The 7920-nt window shown below is 42.9% G+C and overlaps 1 protein-coding gene across 2 annotated transcripts in view; it reads left to right on the plus strand.

Annotated features, from left to right (window-relative positions):
- The window catches only part of TNNI1 (troponin I1, slow skeletal type), a 50992-nt gene extending 44005 nt beyond the window's left edge, over positions 1-6987 (plus strand). For both annotated transcript variants that reach the window (XM_075264361.1, XM_075264362.1), the window contains exon 8: positions 6895-6987. The gene's annotated coding sequence lies outside the window, so the exon portion shown is untranslated. The remainder of the gene's footprint in view (positions 1-6894) is intronic.
- The last annotated feature ends 933 nt before the right edge of the window (positions 6988-7920 follow it).

Consider the following 7920-nt stretch of genomic DNA (forward strand, 5'->3'; position numbering starts at 1 on the left):
CAGTGCTTCATCCCAAATACAACTAGCTGTCCTGGGTCTGTGAACTCCGTCACCACTACTACACCCTTCCAATGTACAAAGGGTCTGCCCTAAAGTTATCTGTTATAATGTCTTTTCTTGGCTTTTATTAGTGGAGAAAAAAATAAGTGGTTTATTAGCCATTGTGTGCTGAAAGGAGAAATTTACAGGAATTTTTGTCCTGTATTAGTTTCCTATTCATTTACTTATTTAATTTAACAGTATATTAGATGATGACGATGATAATGATGATAAAACCCCTTCTTCTCACGGCTCCTAATTGCGATCAGCTACATCATCATCAAGTACTGTTTGCACATTACTGATGTCACGTCATTTAATTTTTTGATCTAACAGTATGCCAGACAGAGAAGCAACAGGACCTGCACAGGAGAGAGGCACAGGCCTAAATGTTTTGGCACAGGTTGTAGTAGAGTAAAGGGGCATAGCAGCAGGTGTCACTTTCAGAGGCCAGAACATTCAGTGCCTTCACCTGTCCTCTGTCATTTTCTGTTCTCTCAGCCACAGAAGTACTCTATGCTATAGACTGAGCTCCACTATACAGCCAAATTTGGAGGAGACATCCACCACTTCTTCCGATAGGCAGAGAAGTAGTGATGAGGAGAGTGGAGTGGGAGCTGGTATTTGCTCATCACTAAGAGTTCATTGAAGAGGACTTAAGTGTCATGCAGACAGTACTGAATGATGACGTAGCCAATTGCAATTGGGAACCAGGTGACGAAAGGGCTTCATCATCACTTGGAGAAGAGGTAGTGGCGCAGCCAACAAGTCGGTAGCGTAGCTGGGAGTGAGCAGGGTGGAAGCAGTGGGAGTTTGGGAGCAAAATATGCCGGGGTAGACAACCCGCTTTGCAGGAGCCTATCTGCTCAGAAAACAGTAGTGCAGGGATTCACGTAGTCAGTGATGAAAGCAGTCAGTCAGTGTGAAGTGTTGGGGGTAAAATCAGCTACTCAGCGGTGTGACAGTTTTTTGTTAAGCCACCGAGGGAGTTGAACATGGTCATATGTCGAATCTGTGGGCAAAAGGTGAAGCATGGACAGTGTGCCAATTTAGGCACCAAAATGCCCTGCGTCAACATATTAGTGTCACCATAAAGTACCCTTGGAGAAACATGGCTCCAATGTGGTGGTCCAGCCTGCCACAGCAACGGCTTCATCTCCCAGTTACACACACTCCATTTCAGGCAGTCAAGGATCCACTATCCCAACCGAAGGAAGCTGTGTGCCCGTCCCATCATCTGCTGGTCCTGATGCTCCTCTTCCTCCTAGTCAGTCATTGCGTCAGCAATCGATCACCATAGTTTCTTTAAAGTGTATAAATAAGATTCATTACCCTTAGTAGACATTCGAGAAGAAAAGAGAAAAAAAGATTATAGAGCTAAATAAACTAACCAGCGTTTTTAATATACACGCGTTTTTTTCTTTTATATGTTTGAACATATACTTACCATAAATATTGGAATAGGTGGAATCCTGGAAACAGAATATGTTTTTGATAAGATTAACTTGTATCAAAAAGAATGCAATGTTGATTGATGTTCATACGCAGTCATTAACTTATGTTTGTGTTATATTGTAGTTTTGGGATATTATGTATAACAATGAAGATGAAAATTAGAGAATTATAAATGGAATATTAGGAATAGATTATTTGGTGTAATAAAATAATGGGATAGTAGATTACAACAATATTGGGATATGTCAGAAATACTATCAGTAATGTATATTTATGTTTCAATCCGGACTTCATATTTAAAAGTATTTATTTTATATAAGTTGAAATATAGGATATAACTTTGATATAATTTAATATTTAAAGTATACAGACACATGAATAGAAAATTTGTAAGATCGAAGTTTATTTAAAACAAACACAGACACATACTGTATACAGAAAAACGGAAGAGCAGGTATAGACAATCACGTGGGAACAGTTAACTTACCTGCTACACATGCAACATATGGGCAGGAACATATAAATATAGACAGCATTTCTTAGAAACATCAGAACATACTACAATGGCAGTGAATAAGGGATAAAGTTATCCTGAAACGCGTCAGTGATCTTTTTGGCACAAATGTTTTTCTGACTTTTTTCACTCTCTGTATGTGGACTTTGTATAAGAAAAAATGTCTTTGTACCGTGTTAGCCAGTGGATATGAAATGAAAGAAATTTTTTGAGAGAAGTCCTCAGTAGTTGATACCTTTTTTAATGGCTAACATAAAAACTTTTTTGATGACATATCGAGCTTTCGAGACTCTATAGAGGTCTCTTCATCAGGATGGTATAACACAATTTCTGAAGTTAGGCATATATATACACAGAGAAATGGAGTGTTAGATGCAAAATAGATGGAAAACAGAACATGTAAATACACAGTTTAATAAAACATATTTATCAGTTCACAGGAAAGTTCTCTGGGTTTATGGCTTCTTTTGATCAGTGACGTGGTGTCTAGTGGTTATAAAACGTCATAAAACCATGTGCCTGATTTAACCCCTTTTGGAGAGTGTTGAAGGTCCTTCATGAGTTTAATCTCCCATATGCGGCGATCCTTTTTGTTTCTAAAATTCCCTCATAGTACCAGGATCTTCATATCCTTGGTCATATTATGATTTTCATTGCAGACGTGTTTTGGCACAGGGAGGTCCAGTCTCTGTTCTCTAATCGTATGTCTGTGTGAGTTCATCCTCATCCTAAGTGACTGTCCTGTCTCACCTACATACAGGCCCCTAGGACACTTAGTACACAATATCAAATACACTACATTAGGTGTGCTGCAGGTGAAGTTATCTGGGATCTTGTAGTGTCGATCAGAGTTCGGGATCTTTATTTTATCCATAGTCAGTATGTGAGGGCAGGTTTTGCACCTCTTCTGTCCACATGGAAATGTTCCTTTGTTAGTTGGAGGTGACAGTGAGCTGCTAATAATCATATTCCTGAGGTTTGGTGGCTGACTGTAGCACAGGAGAGGGGGATCTGGAAATATGGATTTTAGATGGTTGTCTTTTTGCAGTAGTGGATCTAATTTGCATGTGATTCCTCTCAGCATCTCCAGATGTGGGTTATATGTGACAACCAGGGGCACCCGATTGTTCTCCTGTTTGGTACTAATGCAAAAAGACAACCATCTAAAATCCATATTTCCAGATCCCCCTCTCCTGTGCTACAGACAGCCACCAAACCTCAGGAATATCAGGCCATTTGAGGTGTTCGATTCCAATCGAACACCAGGTGGCTAACTCACTAAAAATTTGATTCCCCTCCCACCTTCCCTGGCGCATTTTTTGCACCAATAACTGCGCAGGGGAGGTGGGACAGGAAGTACGACAACGGAGGCAGTTAAAAAAAATTGAAAAAAAACATTGGCCGCCGAAATCAGGTGACCTCCAATTTAGACAAATGGTGAATTTACCATTCGCTTAATTTGGAGCAGTGAACTATATGAATGTACAGGGACAGATATACAGGCAAGTTTAGCTAGGGATAACCTTTATTTAGGGGGGAATGTTACTCACCTAGCTCTTTGGGGCTCTATCTTGTCGGGATCCCTGTCAGCTTGCGATATGTGCGAGCTGACTTTTTCCCATAGGAATGCATTGACCAGCGTTGATTGGCCAAAAGCCCCGAAAGCCCGTACACTGGCCAATCAACGCTGGTTAATGCATTCCTATAGCGAGATATAGCAGAGCCCGTGTGGTTAGCCCGGCTACTGCAGACACCGGAGATGAAAGAGCTCTGCACTACACCCAACCATCCCTCCAGCTACTCCTCCGGTACTAACACGACTAGCTCAGCTTGGCTATTCCTTAGTACTACTAACACACTCAGCTCAGCTATTCCTTAGTGTAATAGCTGAGCTGAGTGTGTTAGTAGTACTAAGGAATAGCCAAGCTGAGCGTGTTAGTCTGCTGCATATCTGCCAGCTCTCCTACACACTCAGCTTGCTATTCCTTAGTACTACTAACATGCTCAGCTCAGCTATTCCTTAGTGTAATAGCCCAGCTGAGCATGTTAGTACTACCCGACCACACTCTTCTAAGCCCCACCCCCTCTCCCAACTAGTATTATAGAGAAGGAGGGGCTTAGGAGAGTGTGGGCGGGGAGTCTCCCCGCCCAGTACCCGCCCACACTCTCCTAAGCCCCGCCTTCTCTATAATACTAGTCAGGATGAGGGGGGCAGGGCGCTCTGAAACCCGGACTATGGACCGAAGTGGACCAAGAACAGGGAGCTGTAGGTAAGCGGACACTGGAGGGGGGGGGGAGTTGGGGTTTGGAGTACTAACACGCTCAGCTCGGCTATTACACTAAGGAATAGCCGAGCTGAGCATGTTAGTAGTACTAAGGAATAGCAAGCTGAGTGTGTAGATGTAGGAGAGCTGGCAGATATGCAGCAGAGGGAACATGGCACCACTGGGTCAAGAGCTTATAACCCGCATCCTGGTACTTACTGGTGACCGAACTTTTGTGAGCAAACTCGTGGATCCTGGCAAGTTGGGAATCAGAGAAGGATAATTTCAGGTCTGCTTCCCATTTGTCAAAGAAGGGAGGACGGTAGCCCGGAGGAGGGGAAACCAAGAGTAGATAGAAGTCAGAAAGGGAGTGTCGAATCGGGCCTGACCTGGAGCAAGCCTCCTCAAACTTGATTAGGGGTCTGTCAAAACCCTAAGAGTCTGATATGGAGGAGAGAAAACAAGGATAAATGTTTGGGATAAATATAACAGTCCGTGGAGTCTCATCTTCCTCTTATTTGGTGACAGCTGGACACGTATTGGGCAGCGATCTCCACAGTGGCCTCTTCTTCTCCCAGTAGGATGTAGAGTTTCCTCTTCTCATCTCCAGATACGAAGTCTGGGATGTGGGCAGAGAGTCTTTGGTAGTAGACGGCCCTCACAGCTGAGTATTTGGTGCAGTGTAGCAGGAAGTGGGTCTCGTCTTCTAGGGCCCCCTGGTCACAGTGCTGGCACAGTCTGTTCTCCCGTGGCTTGTACGTCTGCCTGTATCGCCCCGTCTCTATCTCTAGGTTGTGGGCGCTCAGTCTGTACTGGCTCAGGGTCTGTCTGTGTTTGGGGTGGCGTATTCTCTCCAGGTAGGTGGCCATGGTGTAGTCCCTTTGTAGGGATTGGTACACGGTGAGTTTCTTGGAGTTATTTATTTCGTTTCTCCATTCTTCAATGTACCGCTCTCTGTTTGCCTCTGTGGTCGCCTTTATTTTGGCCTTGGTTATCGTCTGTTGGTGTTTTTGGTTTGGTGGTTGGCTGTTGTTTGGTTGGTGAGTGTCTGGTTTGCTCAGGTGGCTTAGCCATGCTTGGTGGTGGTAGGAGTCGGGCTTGCTCCCCTGGATGTGTGCCTGGAAAGCTAGCGCCCTCTTCTGTATGGTGAGCCATAGGGGGAGTCTGCCTAGCTCTGTCCTGCAGGCCATGTTGGTGGTGTTGCGATGGACATGGAGCAGGTATTTGCAGAACTCCAGGTGGAAGTTCTCTGTTGGGCTTTGTTCTCTGTCCCACTTTGACTGGTCTGGGTAGGTGGCTGGGCCCCAAACCTCACTGCCATAGAGAAGGATCGGGGAGATGACAGCGTCAAATATCTTCATCCAGACCCTCACCGGTGGTTTGAGGTGGTACAGTTGTCTTCTGATGGCGTAGAAGGTTCTGCAGGCTTTTGCTTTCAGGGTTTCTATTGCTGCTTTGAAGCTTCCTGATTGGCTGAGCTCCAGCCCCAGGTAGGTGTAGCTGTTGGTTTTCTCCAGTGTGGAGCCGTTCAGTGTGAATTGTGGGGTGGTGGAGGCTTTATTGTGGCCCTTCTTCTGAAATACCATGATTTTGGTCTTCTTCTGGTTGAAGGGTAGAGCCCATGTGGTGCTGAATTTTTCCAGCACTGACAGGCTTTCTTGGAGGTCTTTCTCGGTGGGGGCCAGGAGTAGGAGGTCGTCGGCGTATAGCAGGAACTTCACCTCTTGATTGTTCAGGGTGAGGCCTGGGGTTGGTGAGGCCTCCAGGGCTGTAGCCAATTCATTGATATAGATGTTGAAGAGCGTTGGGCTCAGGCTACAGCCTTGTCTGACCCAATTTCAGTAATACAGTTTCATAGATGGTACAGTAGTATATAACAAGAGAGAAACACATACAAGCTCATGGCAGATAGCAACTAAAAAGAAAGAAACACAGACACACTGAAGGATCATTTAGTTCTCTGTGTGGAGTGATATTAATACAGCCCGACCGTGGTTGGAAGACACGAGGGGGGGGGGGGTCACAGCATGTAGATATAACAGGCAGAAACGTTTTTTTGCAGAGGTGGGGGACATAGGCAGATAACATGTGGCAGTTCCTTTGGTAGGTAGTGAGATCTCATGCTCACAACTGATAGTTCGGTATCTTGCAACAGTACTATTGTCCATTAACCACAAAAAATGCCCCAAATGTCCTTCATCACAAGCCCTTCTCCTTTCTTCTTACCACTGTGTTCTACTGCCCAAAGAAGTCTGAAGCCATCCAGGTAGACAGGGTGCTGCTCTCTTGCCAAGCTTCCATAAGAAGAAAGAAATACCAGTCAGCTGTAGGAATCTTCACACATCAGCAATAGACACCAAAAATCATCTCCTTGAAACATTATGTGGTTGGGTAGTGGTTAAACAGCATTGTTCACACAGTTTTCGCAGATTTTCCTACAGGTATGTTATAAATACAATTTGTTTGTAAGACATACTCTTAAGTTATATTTAAATAAAACTGAACATTTCCTACAAAATTCAATACTATATTTTTCTAACTGTAATTTATATACTAAACAGTTGTTAAAATAAATGTACATTTTAAAGTTTTGATTTAATTTTTTCTTTTTTTTTTTTGCAGATTTTTTTTAACAGAACTCCATGGATATATAATTGTTTCATGTCTTTTCACTGCTTCTTTTTCTAAACTTTGTCTTTGAAAAGCAAGTTCTCTTATTATCCTTACCATTTCTCTGCAACTGTTTTATTACTCTCAGTAAGAGAAATACAATGGTCTTGAGTATATGATACCTTGTTATGGCTAACAAAAAAATTAAAAGAAATCCTGTTAAACAATAAGCATTCGAGACAATTTAAATGGTCACTTATAAAGATAGGTAAACCTGAACAGAATTTTTTCAGTTTGTTTTTGAATAGTTAATGCCAAAGATTTGTTTTGGATTGAATAACCCTGCAATCACACAACTGAGTTTCAACTGTAAAACTCAATCCATATTTTGGTTGGATTTACCCAGAACGGTATGCTAGGAGAAGAACATAACATTTATCTATGAAGCTAGCCATTCCTGCCTCCCAGAAGCATACTGTCCTGATTAGTACAGAACAGTATGTCAGTGAAAAGCAAGTACTCTTATCAACAAAAATAACTATACTGCTAGGAGAAAATAGGCTTTGTGAATGTGAGGTTAGTTTGTTATGAATCAAAGTTTAAATTGGCTAAAAACATAATCGCAAGTTAATCAAAAACAAAAATGTGAATAAAATTTGTTAGGGAATTGCCTGTTGAGCAATTCCCCAGTAGCTGCTGCTGGAACCTGGGTGGAATCTGAAGGACGTAGACATTGAGCTCTGATGCTAGACCCATCCCGAGGTCCCTACCTACTTGCCTCAAATACCCTAAGCGGTAGAGGACAACTGGCTGACAGTCCCTTCCTATAACGAGTTAACACTGAACGCAGACAAGACAAACAAGAAAGTTGGTCAAACTAGCCAAGGGGTCGTAAGAAGATGAGCAACTAGGTACAAAATCATAATCCAGAAGAATAGTCAAGAGGGAAAAGTGAAGGTCAGAAAATAGATAATCAGAGATTCAGTAAACACTAGCACACTTTAAGAGACTAATAGCAATCCCCCAGAGTGGACTATT

Source organism: Leptodactylus fuscus, chromosome 2 (assembly GCF_031893055.1).
Source record: "Leptodactylus fuscus isolate aLepFus1 chromosome 2, aLepFus1.hap2, whole genome shotgun sequence".
NCBI lineage: Eukaryota > Metazoa > Chordata > Amphibia > Anura > Leptodactylidae > Leptodactylus > Leptodactylus fuscus.